The 20,814-nt window shown below is 45.5% G+C and overlaps 1 non-coding gene and 1 pseudogene across 1 annotated transcript; both read right to left on the bottom strand.

The window, feature by feature from the left end:
* Positions 1-5,626: 5,626 nt before the first annotated feature.
* LOC143990541 (U2 spliceosomal RNA) lies at positions 5,627-5,858 on the bottom strand (annotated as a pseudogene).
* An 11,760-nt stretch (positions 5,859-17,618) lies between these two features.
* LOC143990549 (U2 spliceosomal RNA) lies at positions 17,619-17,800 on the bottom strand. Its single transcript, XR_013277390.1, has one exon. It is a non-coding gene; the product is annotated as a U2 spliceosomal RNA (small nuclear RNA).
* Between the last annotated feature and the right edge of the window lie 3,014 nt (positions 17,801-20,814).

Raw genomic sequence — 20,814 nt, 5'->3', positions numbered from 1 at the left:
CCTCTCAATCCCCCCACACCCCACTCTCGGGCACACCTCACTATCCACAAACCTCCTCCTCCTCTGAAACTCCCTTGTAGGCAAACATCCATGCACCCCCATCCACGCAATATCCTTCTGCCTATTATCCAAACCTTTACAGCACACATTCTTCCAAACTTTCTTACATTCAACAACCCTCAGACCACCTATTCCTTACATTTCCTCCCTCTCCTTCAATATCTGCATTACTTTTTTACTGTCACACCATTTATCACGCGTCACATCTTGCAACCCATACCTCCTCATACATCTTTCAACCCTCACATAAAACCACGGCGCAACAAAACATACAGGCCTCCTCAAATCAACATCACACAAACTATATTTGCGCAACACACTCCCACTTGCATATCTTGCCATACACCCTGCAACACTCTCCTTCTCACTTAACCTCACACACATACTAACATATTTCACCACTAAGAACTTCTCAATACACACCATACCTTTCCCACCATTCTCCACACCTTTCATTACTTTTTCCCTCTTCAATTTCTCCATTTTGGATGACCAAAAAAAGGAGAAGCACACCCTCACAATCTGTTTCATCACTCTGTCCGGCGCTGGAAACACACAATATAAAAATAACAAAATCGGAATCACCACAGCCTTCACAATCAATACCTTCCCTTCCAATGACAAAGTCCTTAGAGACCAAAAATCGACTTTCTTTCTCACTTTTACTAAAACATCCTGCCAACTTTCTCTCCCATACAAATCTGAATCAAACTTGACACCCAAAATCTTCACTCCCCCCACACAAAGCTTCCAAACACACTGTTCAATACCCCTCCATACACCAAACAACTTACACTCACTTTTCCCCATATTCACACAAAAGCCACTTGCCAAACAAAAAATCTCAATCAGCAACTTCACCCTTTTTAACCCTGCCATATCTTTACAAATCACTGTAACATCATCCATATATCCAATCACCTTCAAAACCCTCCCACCACTCCCTGGCACTTCCACCCCTCTCACACACTTATCTTTCGCCAGCATCCTCATCAAAGGCTCAATCACGCAAATAAACAACACGGGTGACAATGGACACCCCTGTCTCACTCCCGACCTAATACTTATATCATTCGTCATCCACCCATTCACCAAAACCTTACTTACCATACCTTTATACAAACACTTAATCCATCCAATCATTACCTCAGGAATTCCCATTTTTCTCAACACCTTAAACATAAAATCATGCGACACTCTATCATACGCTTTCTCAAAATCCACAGCTAACACTGCCACTTCCTGCATCCTCTCCTTACAAAACCATAACCCATCCCTCAAGCTCACCAGACTTTCAGCAATAGACCTCCCAGGCACTGCACATACTTGCTCCTCCCCCACCAACTTCTCCACAACCGCACGTAACCTATTTGCCAACACTTTCTTTTTTTTTTTTTTTTTTATATTAATTTTTTATTAAAAGGCTTGCATGGTACAAAGAAGAAACTTACAAACAACCAACAGACATAAGGAAATCCTTTACATCTTATAGTCTCCATTGCCAACACTTTCGATACCACCTTATAATCCACATTCAACAAAGAAATAGGTCTCCAATTTTTCAACTCACGCTTATCATCTTTTTTATATAACAACACAATCACACTTTTTGACATAGATTCAGGTATCCTCCCCGTTTCCAAAACTTTCATCACCACCTCATACACATACTCACCAATCACATCCCAAAATGCACAATAGAACTCAACCGGCAAACCGTCACTCCCAGGCGTTTTACCTTTCTTCATACTTCCAAGACATTCATCAACTTTACCTTTACATACAATCTCTCCCAACATACTTTTATCATCCATATCCAACCTCATCTCCACCTGCTCCAACACATCCTTCTCAGCCCTTTTATCCCTACTCTTCTCAGTATATAAATTGGAATAAAATTTCCAAATTTCCTCCCCCACCCTCTCCCTCCCACTTACTACCCGTCCACTCTCATCCAACACGCATGACAAATCCACTTTCCCACCATACACCTTTTTAAAGAAAAACCGCGTACATTTTTCATCCTTCTCCTTAACCACCATTCTAGCTTGCGATATAATCTCCCTCCCCTTTCGCTCCAAAAAAACTCTCAACTTTCCTCTTGCTTCCACCAATTCACACCCCACATTCTCCCCCCCTTCCCTCAGTTCCTCCAAATACTCCATCCTCTTCAACCACCATTCATACGCCTCACGCTCTTTCCTCGCAATCTCACACCCTTTCCTCACAAAAAACCTTTTAGTCTTATCCTTCACCCACTCCCACCACTCAATCACACTCAGAAAATCATTCCTCCTCCTTTTAAGCTTCCCAAACAACTCAACATACTCTCTTTTCACACCTTCATCCTCCAACAATTCCACGTTCAACTTCCATACACCTTTACCATACGTTACCTCAGAATCCATACTCACAACACACTCGATCCGACCATGGTCCGAGAAAGCCTCCCGCTGAATAGCGAAGGAATCCAGCATTTTTTTTTTTGAAATAAAACAAAAATCAATCCTTGATTGCACCGACCCTCTATCACTAAAATAAGAAAACCCGCCACCCTCACCAACATCCCTTAATCCAAATAAACGTATTATTTCACCCAACTCCTTCCCCGACTTATCAACACCCCCACACCTATCCCCATCACGTAAAATACAGTTAAAATCCCCCAACACAATAACAGGATCCCTCCCCCCCAAAAAAAACTTCATTCTCTCAAAAAGATCCAACCTCCCTTTTTTATCCACAGGCGCATACACACAAAAAAGTTTAAAACAAACACCCCCATATTCCAAAAAAACCAACAAACAACGTCCCACCTCCACCTCCACCTTCCTTAAAATCTTAATCTTATTATTTTTAATTAACACCCCCACTCCACTGCTCCTGCTCCGGCCCAACGACCACACCGACTCTCCTGGGGTCCATCTGGCGATGTATGGTTCTTCCCTCATGTTACAGTCCTGCACGCATATAATATCTGCAGCATACCCAGATAAAATTTTAAAAATTGCTGCTCGTCTACCTGCAGTCCCAAACCCTCTGCAGTTGAGGGAAGACACCTGTAAGCGCATAAAAAAATCAAGAAGGGATCACATTCCTGTCACGGTTTCTTCTTTCTCCCGGGTTTGTCCTTGGCCCTAGTTCTGGGTCCTACCCCTGACCCAGAACTCACCCCCCCGCCTTCTTCTTCATCTTCTCCTTTGGCCCCCTGGCATACCCCATTACCTCCTGCAGCTCCGACACCTGACCAGTACTCACATATGATGGTGCCTGCGAGGAATCGGAATCAATCACCGCCTCAGATGTTTCAGGGTCAGGAGAATCCGGGAAGGAGCCTATGGCCTGGGAGGACTCCGCAGCCTCCATCTTTCTCTTCAGGGAAGGAGTTCCCACCTCCATCCCTTCCTCCTCCGATCCTACACTGCTCCCCTCCGCCTCCCCCTCGGCCATGAGGTGCCCAGGGACACTCTCCTCAGATACAGGAGAGGCCCCCTCCTCCCCCACAGCGTCCACAGGGGAGGGACCTGGCTCACCCTCCATAGGTGGGCAGGCTTCAGCCCGCACCACCACTTCCTCGGGCAGCTCCACGGTCTGTTCCACGGAGTCCACCACGGTAATCGGGGCAATACCGGCCTTGGCCACATCCGCGTAGGACAGCACCTTCTTGCCCGTCTGAGCCTCCACCGCTTCTACCGCCACGACAACCGCAGTGGGCTCAGACTCCCTGGATACCTTCGGGCACTGCCTAGCAAGGTGCGTCCTACTCCCGCAGATGTGGCAGCTCTTCTTCTCCGGACACTGCCCGGCTCCGTGACCCTGCTTGAAGCAGTTGCGGCATGTTAGACCTGCCTCGCACTGGTCCTTGGTGCGCCCAAACGAAAAACACTGCCTGCAGAAGAGGGGCTGGCCAGGGTACCACAAGTAGCCCCGGTTCCTTCCAATGGAGAAAGACTGCGGGGGGTGCCGGACGCCCCCTATACCCTCCGAATCCACCCTAAAGGTTACCCAAAATTTCCGCTGCCCGTTGAAGGTACCTAGAACATTTGTCAGCTTCACGCCTGCTGAAACCGACTCACAGTACCTGAATAAAAAGGCAGCGATTTCCCCATCCTGTACAAAAGGATTGTACATATGTACAGTGATGGGGATCCGCACTTTCGACTCACTACACAGGAATGTGATCCCTTCCAGCGCCTTGTCGCCCTCCTTCTCATTCTTCCGGAGCATACATGTCTGCAGGTCCTCCTTTTTCCAGAAAGTAACATCATACATTCCAGTAGTAGGGAAACACTGCATGCAGAAAATCGATTCTCTTGGCATTCCGAAAAGGTCTTCAATCAACTGCTTCTGAATGAAGAACAAACCGACCTCGTTCCTCTTAGGCTCGGCCACGACCAGCCTCAAAGTGTTTGGTGCGCTCGGCGGCCCCACCATGTCCTACGCCCACCAATCCCACAGCCAACTCAAGGATGGTAGGGAAAGGCGATCACTCTCGTGCACTCCCGGTGGCGTCCCCCCCAATAGCAGCATGGGGTGTACCCGCAGGAAACACCCCAAGGCCGAGAGGGACTGGCACCGGTCGTTACCTTAAGACAACAATCAAGGCAGAAACTGCACTTGATCTTAGCCAAAAGGCCGAGAAGCGATAACCCAATTATTCTCTTTTCCGAGCGAGCGGCGCAACGCCCGCAAGCCAGAGCTCACTGAGAGCTGCTGCTGATGGCCTGGCCCCCTGTCTGCCCTTCCCCCGCGTCTAGACCGGGCGGAGACGCTGATTAGCAACTTTTCACACCTGGCCTGGCCAAGCAGCCTAATCCCCTCCTGATGACCTAGATAGCAATCCACAATTTCTAACACCTGTCCAACACCTTTGCGAGCACCTGCTGACCCTGGCAATGACCAGCAGGCAGCCAGCCAGCCAGCCAGCAGCAGCAACAATTGCACTCATCCAAGTTGCTTCTCGTTGCTGCTCTACCAGGGAAAAGCATTTGCATGAGACCGCCTCCTGGGACACGTGGACGAAAGCCGAAAAGGCTGGGACCCACTAGAGGGAGACACAGGCTGCTGAATGAATACTCAGGCAGGGACTGCTTTTCAACAAGCTGGTAGTACGAAGGGACAGGAATGGAGCGAAGTCAGGCCTATTGCAATGGCTGAGCTGGCTGGACATGGCTAGGAAAAAAAGGCCTCATTTTGGGCCTGGCCTAGAAAGTTCATTCATACTTGAGCTAGCTGCCTAGTCGAAATGTGTCTACTTGCTGACTTCCTAGGTTTGGCTTCTTGCAACTACTGCCACTTCACCTGCTTCTTCCTGAGCAAAAGAATATTGAGCGAGCAAGGAAGGAGGAAGGGAGAAAGAAAGGCCAAGAACTGACACGAAGCAAAAAACACCAGTACACACAGGGGTTCAACACAAGTTTATTGCAAAAATGAACAACATACAGACAGACAGCTTGTGAGCAGCAAAAGTAACATTGCAAGTGAGTGAGCAAGCAAGCAAAAGGATGAGGAGGATGGAGGAGAATTTGCTGTTTGAATTCATTCTGTTTTTGGAAACTGCATAAGAGAGGGGTGCACCGATCCTGGAGGTACTGCAATACCAGGTCGATGCGTGGAGTGGACAGGAGTGGACAGAGCAAGCTCTTCTTCCATCTCCCTGTTATAAAAATCCATTTAATATATGGTCCCCAGATAGGGGACGTATCAGATATTAAACTGATAAGAACAGATTTTTTTTTTTCTTTTTCTTCCTTCAGATCCAGCGTATCATACTTCAGTCAACAAGAACCAAAAAAGATTCCTTCCAGTACTACGCTTCGATCATCATACAGGTAAGTATTTTCTTAAAACAAAATTTAACACATTAAAAACATAATATTCCAAAAAGTAAAAAAAACATTTCCCAGCACCTCCCACCACCTTATTACAGCCTCCACCTTCCAAAATTCCAAAAACTATTGGCCTCCTCCAAACCCATCACCTTCCTATCATACAATAGCACAGTAAAAAGCTTACTCATCACCCACTCTTTACATTCTTCTTCAGACACCAAAAAGCTTCCTTTCTTACACCCACTTCTTGCCTCCCAAACCACCTCCTTCACAATTGCAGACAAGATCCATCCCCTCCTCTTCACCTCAGAGCCACCATCCACCAATCCATATAAGCATAACTCAGGTGTAATAGTTCCAATTCCCAAAACAGTTCTGACAAGTCCCACCAACCTGCCCCACACTGTTTTCACAAAGGTGCATTCAAAAAAAACATGTCGTACAGTCTCCATACCGCCACAACCTTCCCTCACGCATCTTTCGCTCCTCACCAAATCTCTGGCTTTTAAGAACACCATTGTCATCAGACACTAATGAAACGACATCCAAACAATTTCTTTTTGCCTATTTGTCACCCCTTCCATCTTTAAATTTTTTCAGCACACTTCCGACTGTTTGGTCTTTAAATCAGCAATATTTGTAATTACTTCATCCTTTTTTAACCATTTAACCAGAAGGCCCTTGTTCGTAGCACCTTCACCCAAATCATTTAAACCCTGTTCGTCATGCCACTTCTTTAGTTTAACATAATAAGGAGGTGGTACTAAAGCCACAGGTCTTGTCAGGTCCCGGACTCCCCACCCCCAACTCAAAACAAACCATCCCATCAAGTATCTCATAAAACACATTGCCCTTCCCCCTCCCATAAAAACTTTATGATATAGCAACCAGGTGTGCATCCCTAAAAAAATTTCCACGTTGGGAAAGTTTTGCCCTCCCAACCTCTCCTCCTTCATTACAGCGACTCTCGCCACCCTCTCCATTTTGGACCCCCAAAAAAAGAGAAACAAAACTCTAGAAAAATTCTGGATCCATCTTTTGTTAAACGGAAAAATTATGCCAAAATACAGCAACAGAGGAAGACAAACTGCCTTAGCAATCAACGTCTTCCCCGTCAAAGTCAATCTTCGTAATTTCCACATTTACAGTTTTTTGGACACCTTCTCAAAACACTTTACAGCATTGGCTTGATTCTGCAGGTTCCGCTCAAAATGAATTCTCAACACTTCAATACTATCAACTCTTTTTATTTTAGGTGCTGAAAATTCACGCAGTCCACTGAGCATACAGAACGCACTTTAATCCCAGTTGACTCTCATTCCAGCCATGCTTCCGAATAGCTGCAGTTGTAATTCTACTCTCGCCAGATCTCTTTGTGACTTACATAGAAAAACCGCATCGTCCATGTAACATAAAGACTTCAGCCTCTCGCCCTTCCCACCTGGAATAAAAAAACCTTCAAAAGCCTTGTCTCCCTGCACGTGTTGTAATAAGGGTTCCATGATGCATATAAATAAAAGAGGAGACAGAGGGCACCCCTGCCTCACTCCAGATTTTACTTCAAAAGATTCGCCTAAAAAGTCATTAACCAAGACTTTACTACTAACTCCACCATACAAACATCTCACCATTTCTATAAAGCTATCAGGGAAACCCAGCTTTCCCAACACACAGAACATAAATTGATGGGACACTCTATCATACGCTTTTTCCAAGTCGACTCCTGCAACTGCTAACGATAGATTATTATTCTGCGCGTAAAAGGCCAGGCCTCTGAGAAGCACCAAATTATCAGCGATTCTCCTCCCTGGGATAGCACACACCTGCCAACTTCCAATAACACCACCCACCACCTCTTTCATCCTATCTGCTAAAATTTTAGCAAAAACCTTATAGTCCACATTAAGTAGTGTGATTGGGCACCAGTTCCTTATATCCTTCTCATCCCCTTTCTTGTATAGTAGAACTATAACCCCCTCCTCCATTGAGGGCGTCAACCTCTTCTCTTCCATACAGCACCTTATCACATCCAACAAATGTGGCTTGATAATTGACCAGAATTTCAAATAAAATTCCACTGGAATTCCATCTCCTCCTGGAGTTTTGTTCTTGGCCATGCTCTTTAAGGTCTTTTCTAGCTCCAGTTCTCCCACGTCTTCCGTCAAACCGATACCTTCTTCTTCCTTCAGTATGTCTGACAACACTTCACAATATTCTTCCACTTGCCTCATTTCAGCAACATTTTCACCTCCGTACAGGTCTGCGTAGAAACTCCTTATACCATCTCTCATCTTTCTTCCTTCCACCTCTTCTTGTCCGTTCTTCATCGTCTTCATCAACTTCTTTGGACTAAAGGCCTTCTTAAAGAAAAAAAACGTGAGCATTTTTCATCCTCTTCCATCACCTGGACTTTCGCTCTAAATATGATTCCTTTTCCTTTTTCCTTTAACATCTTCCTCCTTTCCTCCTGCACCTCCTTTAACTCTTCTTCCACTTCCATCCCCCATCTTTTGCATTGATATAAAAAGAGCATTCTCTGTAGTAAAAGCCTCTCTACCTCCCTTCTTTCACTAGCTCTCTTTGCACCGGCCCTTTTATAAAAGGAAGCCACTTGACCTTTAGACCAATCCCACCATAACAACAGGTCCTTAAAATCATTTCTCTTCCTTTCCAAGGATTGAAAGAAAAGAACGAAACGCTCAGAAATCTCCTCATCGTTCAACAATAACGTATTCATTTTCCACGTACCCCTACCTACCTCCACTCCTACATTTAACTTAAAAGAACAAGAAATCAAAGAATGGTCAGAAAATAACACCGGAGCAACCTTATATGTCTCCCCCTCCAAAAACTGTGATAAGAAAATAAAGTCAATGCGAGACCTTACAGTCCCTCTGTCAGACAGGTAAGTAAAGGTCGTGTTTCTTCCCTCCACCTCCATAGCTACGTCATGTAACTTAAAGTCATCTACTATATCATTCAAAATTTTAGATGAAATATCCATCCCGCCATCTCCACCACTCCCCTGCCGATCTCCATTTCTTCTGATGCAGTTAAAGTCCCCCATCAATATAGTTGGAACCCTCCCAGGTAAGTACAATTTTAAGTTCTTTAAAAAACTAACTCTTGCTTTTTTTCTCCGCAGGAGCATAACAATTTATCAATCTCACATGCTGCCCAAAAACATCCAACACCACCACCTGCGATCTTCCAGGAACCACCACTTCATGAGACACGATTTTTATATTGGGATTTTTAACCACCACTCCAACCCCCTCACTTCTAGTCTCGCACGCATATGCCCACACAGAAGGACCCCATGACCAATCAGTCGCAGGATCACTCATCATGCCACACTCCGGTAAATATAAGATATCCACATTGCATTTACTGATTTCCTCAAAAACCGCCACCCTCCTCACTTTTGTAGCAATACTTCGGACATTAATAGACCCTACTGAAAGAGCCATCAAAAGAAAAAGAAAAAACACAGCCATTACAAAGTCTCAAAAGTCCATCTCGTCTTCTACCTCCTTCTTCTCAGATTGGCTCTTATGTCTCCTCCGGGGAACCGGAGAGCTGGCGGATTCCTCTGAATCCCAATTTCCTGCAATAGCGCCACCCTCCTCCACCCCACCAGTCCCAGGCAAATCCAGCCTGGACCTTTTGCTGGTCATGGTATCAGGCAAGTCTGGTGAGGCCAAAGAATCATCCACCCTTTGTCCACACTCAATACTACTGTCACTTTGCATGCCCTCCTCCTCTGAGTCTGTATCGCTATCCGACAAGTCCCCCAAGAGTGGTGAAAGGTTCAACCCCGACACAATGGATGTATCCATTCTCAGATCCTCTCCTTCTTCCCCCGACGGGACATCATCCTCCTGACCTTCTTTCCTCCCCTCCTCCTGCTCTTCCACTTTCTCCGAAGGGCGTGGAGCTCCATCAGCAACACCTTCGCCCGGCATGGCATCAACGGCATCAGAACTGACACCACCATCCGCCACCTCATTCTCAGTAGCCGTGGTTGTGTCGCCTGTTCCTGCCACATCACCTGCCTGCTCACTGGGCGCAGCTTCATTGGCCGGGTACTCAGGGGGAACAGTAGAAGAGCCTGCATCCGCAGACTCTCCCCTAGTCCCACCTTCCGCACCCTCCTTCCATGGCCTCTGCTGCCAGCTATCTCTCTTCTCCTTCCCTCCAGTCAAAACGGTAGACAAATGCTCCTTTTTTGCAGCCTTATACATTTCACAGTTTTTAGCCACATGTCCAGCTTTTTTACAGATATCACATACTCTCCCTTCCTTGCAATCCTTAGCAACATGTCCTCCTTTGCCACAAAAACGGCATTTAAGCCCTTGATCACAATCCCCACTGACATGACCATATCGCATGCATTTTCTGCAGTATCTGGGTTGTCCAGGATAAAACAAAAAACCCCTCTCTCCACCGATGGTAAAAACCGCAGGGGGTCTTTTAACCCCACCCACACAACTGGGGTCCGTTTTAAACGTTGCAACAAAGCGATATTTTCCTGACCAGATTTGAAAGTTATTCATCACTTTCTCTCCACCCCTCAAAGTGTCACAGTAATTACTCAAAAAGGCTTTAACTAAATTAATGTCTGCAAAAGGGTTGTACAAATGCACAGTAATTACCTTTTCCTCCTGCATGAAAAGGGGTTGCACGGCAAATTTTCTTCCAATTTCACTATCTTCCACTGTCTTAAACTTTTCGTATATATTCCAACATACCTCGGGTAAATAGAAGGTCACATCATATAGCCTCTGATTAGGAAAATCCTGTAGACATAATATATCTCTTACCCTAAGGTCCAGGAGGCCCATCAAAAGATCCACAACCACCGTCCTCAGCGTCACCTCGTTTCCGAATCCCGGTCTCACAAGGAACCGTAGCGAATCCCGAATCGCTCCAGCCGCCATCTTGAAAAGTCTCTGGATCCGACCGTTTCACTGCGGGGGGTCCCACAAGGGGAAACCCCCACAGTTCCGACAACCGTCCAAAGAAATCCGCCTTTAGAAGGGCGATCGCCTCTCGTTGCCCGGGGACTAAGCCGTAGGCCAATAGCAGCAAGGGGGGGGCCCTCCGAAAAGGGACGCTCCCCCCAAGGCCGACCCTTGGGTACCCCGGGCACCTCTCAACCAAGACTCGCACAGCAGATTTTTTTTTGAATTCTTTTATTTAAAAGTTTCACAGATAAAATACATAGAAAACATAAATCAAAACACATATGTACAAAATAAAATGACATAACATTTGTAAAACATATGTGACAATAAGAAATACATTTTCAGACAAAAACAGATTTTTTTTTACAATATTTACATAACCCACCCACGTCCCTCCCCAAGAAACCCACCCACGTCCCTCCCCAAGAAACCCACCCACGTCCCTCCCCAAGAAACCCACCCACCTCCCTAACCCCACCCACCTCCCTAACCCCACCCACAAAAAAAAAAGCAAAACACTCATAATATCAACAAAATAACAATAGCAATTCCATAACAATCATAAAGATAACAAGAAAATTACAAGAAAAATACAAAATAACAACGATAATAAGGTAATAAGAAAAATTTTCACATCATCAAAAAAAGTAACATAATCATTTCCAAAGAAAAAACAATAATAACAAAAATAACAAATAACCCACTTCCACCCTTCGTGATAAACAACATCAAAGACTATCCCTAACATATACTGTCCCTCCACCCTATCCCTACACAAACATACTCACTCCTAAACACTTACTCCACGCTGTCCCTTTATCACCACCTGCACTCACCCTGAAAAAACAGAAAAAAGGTTAATCATCAAAAAACAAAAATATCAATAACATAGACCCAAAATACACACTATATACACCATTTCTTCCATTCCCCCAATTTCCATAACTTTCGTGCATCACCCTCACCAATTTTCTTAAAATCATAATATGCATAATTAAAAATTTTCGATCGGACCATGGCCACACATTCTCTCACTTTAACAACCTCCTGCCTAAAAATCAAAATATTACGCACATCCCACAAACATTCCTTAACACAATTCACCACTATCCACAACAATCTCTCCTCATTCCTCCCTAAATTACACAAACCATATAGCACCATCTCATACGTCACCCTATCAACATCAGCCAAACCCTTAACCATCTTCTCCATCCTAAACCACACCTTCTTGGCATAGCGACATTCCCAAAACACATGCACCACCCTCTCAATCCCTCCACACCCCGGTCTCGGGCACACCTCGCTATCCACAAATCTTCTTCTCTGAAACTCCCTTGTAGGCAAACACCCATGCACCCCCATCCATGCAACATCCTTCTGTCTATTATCCACTCCCTTACAGCACACGTTCTTCCAGACTTTCTTACATTCAGCTACTCTCAAACCACCTATCCCCTCCACTTCCTCCCTTCCTTTCAACAACAGCATAACCTTCTTACTCTCACACCACATGTCACGCGTCACATCTTGCAAAACATACCTCCTCATACACCTATCAATCCTCACATAAAACCAAGGCGCAACAAAACATACAGGCTTACTCAGATCAACATCATACAACTTATACTTCCGCAACACACTCCCAGATGCATATCTCGCCATACACCCCGCAACATTCTCTTTCCCACTTAACCTCACACACATACTTACATACTTTATAACCAAAAACTTCTCAATATTCACCATACCTTTCCCACCATTCAACACACCTTTCATAACTTTCTCCCTCCTCAACTTCTCCATCTTTGACGACCAAAAAAACGAAAAACACACTCTCACAATCTGCTTCATTACTCTATCTGGAGCCGGAAAAACATAATATAAAAATAACAAAATCGGAACCACAACAGCTTTCACAACCAACACCTTCCCATCCAACGATAAAGTCCTTAGAGACCAGAAATCCACTTTCTTCTTCACTTTCGCCAAAACATCCTGCCAACTCTCTCTCCCATACAAATCTGCATCAAACTTGACCCCCAAAACCCTCAAACCACCAACACAAAACTTCCAACCACATTGTTCAATCCCACCCCATATTCCAAACAACTTACACTCACTTTTCCCCATATTCACACGGAAACCACTTGCCATACAAAAAATCTCAATCAAAAGCTTCACTCTCTTCAACCCCATCATATCCTTACAAATTACAGTAACATCATCCATATACCCAATCACTTTCAAAACTCTACCACCACTCCCTGGCACCTCCACCCCTCTCACACACTTGTCTTTTGCCAACATCCTCAACAAAGGTTCAATCACACAAACAAATAATACAGGCGATAACGGGCATCCCTGTCTTACTCCCGACCCAATCCCTATATCGGAAGTCATCGACCCATTCACCAACACTTGACTTACCATACCCCTATACAAAACCTTGATCCACCCAATCAAAACCTCAGGTATCCCCATCCTCCTCAACACGTTAAACATAAACCCATGCGACACCCTATCATACGCTTTCTCAAAATCCACAGCCAACACCGCCACCTCCTGCTTCCTCTCTTTAAAATACCATAATACATCCCTCCGGCACACCAAACTTTCCGCAATAGACCTCCCAGGCACCGCACACACTTGCTCTTCTCCCACCAATTTCTCCACCACCGCACGCAACCTATTTGCCAACACTTTCGCCACAATCTTATAATCAACATTCAACAACGATATAGGCCTCCAATTCCTCAAATCATGCTTGTCCCCCTTTTTATAAATTAAAACAATCACACTTTTCAACATTGATTCAGGCATCCTCCCCTCCTCCAAAACCTTCATCACCATCTCATACACACAATCACCAATCACATCCCAAAACGTACAATAAAACTCAACTGGCAAACCATCACATCCAGGCGTCTTACCCTTTTTCATACTCCCAAGACATTCATCAATCTCACCCTTACTCACTTTTTCCCCTAGCATACTCTTATCCTCCACATCCAGACACATTTCAACCTGTTCCAACACTTCCTTTTCAACCCTCTCATTCCTCCTCTTCTCTGCATACAGTTTGGAATAAAACTTCCAAATTTCCTCTCCCACCCTTTCTTTCCCATTCACTACCAGCCCATTCTCATCCAACACACTCGACAATTCCACCTTCCCACCATACACCTTTTTAAAGAAAAAACGCGTACACTTCTCATCCTTCTCCTTCACCACCATCCTTGCTTGAGAAATAATCTCTCTCCCCCTCCGCTCCATAAACACTCTCAACTTCCCCCTTGCTTCCACCAACTCACATCCCACATTCTCCCCCCATTCCCTCAGTTCTTCCAAATACACCAACCTCTTCAACCACCATTCATACGCCTCACGCTCCTTTTTCGCAATCTCACAACCCTTCCTCACAAAAAACCTCTTAGTCTGCACTTTCACCCATTCCCACCACTCAATTACACTCAAAAAATCATTCCTCCTCCTTTTAAACTTCTCAAACAACACAACATACTCACTCTTAACACTCTCATCTTCCAACAACTCCACATTCAACTTCCATACACCTTTACCATACATTACCTCCGAACCCATACTCACAACACATTCGATCCGGCCATGGTCCGTGAAAGGCTCCCGCCGTATGGAAAAGGATTCCGGCTGTAAGTTTTTAGAAATAAAACAAAAATCAATTCTTGACTGTACACTCCCCTTATCAATAAAATAAGAAAACCCACCACCTTCCCCCACATCCCTTAACCCAAACAAACGTAACACCTCCCCCAACTCCTTCCCAGACTTATCCACATCCCCACCACCACCACCACACCTATCCCCACTATGCAAAATACAATTAAAATCACCCAACACAATAATAGGATCCCTCCCCCCTAAAAACAACTTAATCTTATCAAACAATTCCAACCTCCCCTTCTTATCAACAGGGGCATAAACACAGAATAATTTAAAAACAACACCCCCAAACTCCAAAAACACAAGCAAACACCGTCCCACCTCCACCTCCACCTTCCTTAAAACCTTAATCTTATTATTCTTAATCAACACACACACACACCACTACTCCTACACCGACCTAACGACCACACCGCATCACCAAGGGGCCACCTTGCGGAATGCGGTTCTTCCCTCAAATTGCAGTCTTGCAGGCAAAAAATATCGGCAGCATATCCGGCCAAGATCTTAAAAATGGCTGCCCACCTGCCAGCAGTCCCAATACTTCTGCAATTGAGGGAAGACACTCGTAAGTCCATAGAAAATTAGGAAGGGATCATATCTCTGTCATGACTTCTTTCCTTTTTTTCCGACTCTACTGCTGGACCTAGTCTTTTTAGAGCCCACCCCTGCCCCGGGACTGCCTCCCGTTTTTCCCTTAGTCTTCTCCACCGTTCCCTCCGGCACCCTGCAGTACCCCATAACCTCCTGCAGATCGGAGACCTGGCCAGTGCTCACATAAGATGGAGCCAGTGAGGAGTCCGAGTCGACTGCCGCCTCAGATGGACCAGGCGTTCCAAGGTCAGGAGAGTCCGGCTAAGAGCCTATAACCTGGGAGGGAGAAGGAGACTCAGGGACTTCCAACTTCCTCTTAAGGGAAGCCTGCCCTACCTCCATCCCCTCCTCCTTCTCCTCACCGCTGCCCTCCGCCTCCCCCTCGGCCATGAGGTGCCCAGGGACACTCTCCTCAGCCACAGGAGAGGCCTCTACGATGTCAACAGGGGAGGGGCCTGGCTCACCCTCCATAGGTGGGCAGACATCAGCCCGCACCACCACTTCCTCAGGTAGCTCTGCGGCCCGCCCCTCGGAGGTCACAGGCCCTCTGGCCACATCCGCATAGGACAACACCTTTTTACCCTCCGCCGCCTCCACTGCTTTCACTGGTGCAACCTCCGCAGTGGGCCCAGATGTTCGGGACACCTTGGGGCACTGTCTGGCAAGGTGTGTCCTACTGCCGCAGATGTGGCAGCTCTTGCTCTCCGGACATTGGCCGGCTCCATGACCCTGTTTAAAGCAATTGCGGCAAGTCAGACCCGCCCCGCACTGCTCCTTGGTATGCCCAAAGGTGAAGCACTGGCGGCAGAAGAGGGGCTGACTAGGGTACCAAAGGTAGCCGCGATTCCTCCCGATGGAGAAAGACTGAGGGGGGTGTCGGATTCCCCCTATACCCTCCGAATCATGCCTAAATGCAACCCAGAATTTACACTGCCCATTAAAGGTGCCGAGAACATTTGTCAGTTTCACGCCTGCTGAAACTGACTCGCAGTACCTGAACAAAAAGGCAGCGATCTCCTCATCCTGTACAAATGGATTGTACATATGCACAGTGATGGGGAGCCGCACTTTCGTCTCGCTACACAAAAATATGATCCCTTCCTGCATTTCTTCTCCTTCCTTCTCGCTCTTCCGCAGCATACATGTTTGCAGGTCCTCCTTTTTCCAGAACGTAACGTCATACATCCCAGTGGTAGGGAAACACTGCATGCAAAAAATGCTTTCTCTCGGCATCCCAAAAAAGTCCTCGATCAGCTGCTTCTGGACAAAATGCAGACCGACGTCGTTCCTCCTAGGCTCGGTTACGACCAGCTTCAAAGTGTTGGGTGCACTCGGTGGCCCCACCATCACTCACGCCCACCAATCCCACAGCCACATAAAAATGGTAGGGAAAGGCGATCGCAACTCGTTCACTCCCGGTGGTGTCCCCCCCAATAGCAGCATGGGATGCACCCAAAGGAAACACCCCAAGGCCGAGAGGGACTGGCACCGGTCGTTACCTAATGGCACAGACCAAGACAGAAAACTGCACTTGGTCTTACCCAAAAGGCCGAGAAGCGATAACCCAATTATTCTCTTTTCCGAGCGAGCGGCGGCAGGCCCGCAAGCCAGAGCTCACTGAGAGGAGCTGCTGCGGCGGCTGCCCTGGCCCCCTGTCTGCCCTTCCCCCGCGTCTAGACCGGGCGGAGACGCTGATTAGCAACTTTTCACACCTGGCCTGGCCAAGCAGCCTAATTCCCTCCTGATGACCTAGATAGCAATCCACAATTTCTAACACCTGTCCAACACCTTTGCAAGCACCTGCTGACCCTGGCAATGACCAGCAGGCAGCCAGCAGCAACCATTGCACTCATCCAGTTGCTTCTCGTTGCTGCTCTACGAGGGAAAAGCATTTGCATGAGACCGCCTCCTGGGACACGTGGACGAAAGCCGAAAAGGCTGGGACACACTAGAGGGAGACACAGGCTGCTGAATGAATACTCAGGCTGGGACTGCTTTTCAGCAAGCTGGTTGTACGAAGGGACAAGAATGGAGCAAAGTCAGGCCTATTGCAATGGCTGAGCTGGCTGGACATGGCTAGGAAAAAAAGGCCTCATTTCGGCCCTGGCCTAGAAAGTGCATTCATACTCGAGCTAGCTGCTTAGTCGAAATGTGTCTACTTGCTAACTTCCTAGGTTTGGCTTCTTGCAACTACTGCCACTTCACCTGCTTCTTCCTGAGCAAAAGAATATTGAGCGAGCAAATAAGGAGGAAGGGAGAAAGAAAGGCCAAGAACTGACACGAAGCAAAAAACACCAGTACACACAGGGGGTTAAACGCAAGTTTATTGCAAAAATGAACAACATACAGACAGCTTGTGAGCAAAAGTAACATTGCAAGTGAGTGAGCAAGCAAGCAAAAGGATGAGGAGGATGGAGGAGAATTTGCTGTTTGAATTCATTCTGTTTTTGGAAACTGCATAAGAGAGGGGTGCACCGGTCCTGGAGGTACTGCAATATCAGGTCGATGCGTGGAGTGGACAGAGCAAGCTCTTCTTCCATCTCCCTGTTCTAAAAATCCATTTAATATATGGTCCCCAGATAGGGGACGTAACAGATATTAAACTGATAAAAAAAGATATTTTTTTATTTATTTTTTTTAAACCATCAGATATCAAGCAAGTCTGGCTTTAACGAATCAAACTCGTTCACCATCAAGTACCTTCCGCCCAAGATCTTTCCAAGTACTCAACTTGAATCATCATATAGGTTTCATCTTTATGAATTCATCAAAGAAATCAGTTTAAAACAATCACATTATACATACATTAAAATACAATATACGCACCCCTACCCCCACCCTCCACCCCTTTTCCACTTCCCCCAACTCCAATACTCATCCGCTTCATCCACCCCCATCCACTTCCTATCCATCAACAAAACCACATATAATTTTGCCAAAATCATATTCACACAATCCCCTTCCGACAGTACACACTTTTTCCTGGTTTTCCAACACCTTACGTCCCATACAACTTCTTTCAGAATTGCACTCAAAATCCAAACTTTCCTCTGTATTGCTTTCGGTCCTTCCACCAAACCAAAAAACCAGATCATTTTATTTATATCCTTAACTCCCAGCACCTCCACCAGGAAAGGAGTCAGCTTTCTTCTCACCCTTTGTACAAAAAAACAACCAAACAGAGCATGCTCTACTATCTCCACTTCATAGCAATCTTCTCTTGCCAGGTCTCTACCTCTTAAAAAGGCTTTTGTCAGAAGCGCCTTGTGAAAGGCCAACCAAGCAACCTCTTTCTGCCTGTTCGAAACACCTTTTATAAGGAACCTTTCCCAACATACCTCCACCATTTTTGACCCGAGACCCCAAATATTGTCTCGTACCTCCTCTCCTCCAATCCACTTTACCAAGTTTTTTTTTTCTAGAGCACCTGCTACCAGCTCCTTCAATTTATTTGTTACAATTTCAAATAAAAAAACGGGGTTACCAACGCCATTGGTCTTGTTAGATCTTTTCCACACCAGCCCCATTTTATGAGGGCCCAACCAGCTAAGTACCTCATTAAAATTGCCGCCTTACCTCCTCCTGTGAAGGCTTTGTAATGCGTCAGCCAATAATTTGTACTCAGAAAGACATCAACATCTGGGAAACCATAGCCCCCTCTTTTGGGGCTCTTGATGACAGATTTTCTCTCAACTCTCTCCATTTTACTTCCCCAGAAGAAAATAAACAATATCCTGATAATCCTGTGCGTCCACCTTTTGTTTGGAGGAAAAATTAAACTGAAATAAAGCAATAATGTTAAAATAACAGATTTCACTACCAGCACTTTTCCTGATAGCGTCAATTGTCTCAATTTCCACAAATCAACTTTCTTTTTAATTTTTTCAAAAGCTCTTTCTGCATTAACTTGGTTCAACAAATCCCTCTCAAAGTGAGTCCCCAAAATTGTCAAATTGTCAACCACTTTAACTTTAACATTACTCAAAGCCCCAGAACCGCTCAACATGCAAACTTGACTCTTCTGCCAGTTCACATTTAGTCCAGACACACTACTGAACAGACTTAGTTGTAATTCCGCTCTCCTGGCATCCATTTCCGAGGAACACACAAAAGTAACATCGTCCATGTAGCAGACGGCTTTAACACATTCTCCTCCGCTCCCTGGCAGAAATACACCTCTCATTCTTTTGTTATTCAGTACATGCCTGAGCAACGGTTCTATGGCACAAATGAACATAATAGGTGACAAAGGGCACCCCTGTCTCACCCCTGCTCGAACCGGGAAAAACTCGGTCAGATTGCCATTGACTACAACTTGACTCATAATGCCCTTATACAAACCTTTCAGCGTTTTCAGAAAAGGTGGCGGGATCCCCATCTCCTTCAACACTTTAAATAGAAAAGAATGTGCAACTCTATCATATGCCTTTTCTAAATCAACACCCATCAGGGCTAACGGCGTATTGTTCAGTTGGGCATAACCAATCAAGTCTCTCAACAAAATCAAAATATTGGATATCCTCCGACCGGGGACAGCGCACACTTGTCCTTCCCCCACCAACTTATTAACCACCAAGCTCATCCGGCTAGCTAATAGTTTAGCCACCAGCTTGTAATCCACATTTAATAGTGTAATCGGGCGCCAATTTCTAATCTCTCTCCGATCACCCTTTTTAAAGATCAATGAGATTACTCCTTCCTTCATCGATGGGGATATTTCCCCCGTTGATACACAGTACTCAACTATTTCCTTCAGATGTTTCTTCAAAATAGGCCAAAATTTAATATACAATTCTGCTGGTATACCGTCCCTTCCAGGAGTCTTATTCTTCTGCATGTTTTTTAACACACTCTCAACCTCCAATTCTGTTATAGGGTCCAACAATCCATCTGCATCTTCCTTTCCCACACACTTTCCCAGTATACCACAGTATTCGGTCTGTTCTTCCTCCTTCACTCCCTCCTGCACCTCGTATAAATCCTTATAAAATGAAGAGACCTCTTTCATTAACCTTTCTCCTCCCACCTCCTCCTCTCCAACCAAAATTGTGGACATAGTTTTCTTTCCAGAAAAGGCTTTCTTGAAGAAATATCTCGTACATTGCTCTCCTTCCTCCATATCCTTAATTTTTGCATTAAATATGATTTTCTTCCCTTTCTCTTTCAACAGCTTATCTCTCTGTCTTCTAACTTCTTCCAACTCATCAGCCACTTCTAACCCCATTTTTTTACAGCTATACAAAAAATGTAATTTTCTTAGTAACACTAATTCTTTCTCCTTTTCCTTCTTAGCTTTCATTTTGCACATTTTTTGGAGAAAACTAGCCAGACAGCTTTTCGCCCAATCCCACCATCCAAGGACATTCGTAAATTCTCCTTTCTGTTCAACCAACTTTTCAAGGTAGGTACAAATTTTCCCACATACTTCCTCATCCTCCAAAATAGTTACATTCAGTTTCCATAAACCTCTTCCAAACTTCACTCCAGCTCCCAATCCCAAACCACAGCACAAAAGCTTATGATCAGAGAAAAGAACCGGGATTGTCACATACTCTTTCACTTCCACAAATTCAGATACAAACACAAAATCAATTCGTGAGGACACCGTCCCTTTATCTGACAGATAGGTATGTGCAGGATGTTCTCCCTCCACCACCATA

The sequence above is a fragment of the Lithobates pipiens genome, unplaced genomic scaffold (assembly GCF_037356315.1).
Source record: "Lithobates pipiens isolate NorthernLeopardFrog02 unplaced genomic scaffold, aLitPip1_a1.2 Scaffold_18, whole genome shotgun sequence".
NCBI lineage: Eukaryota > Metazoa > Chordata > Amphibia > Anura > Ranidae > Lithobates > Lithobates pipiens.
This window is presented reverse-complemented; position numbering and strand designations above follow the sequence as displayed.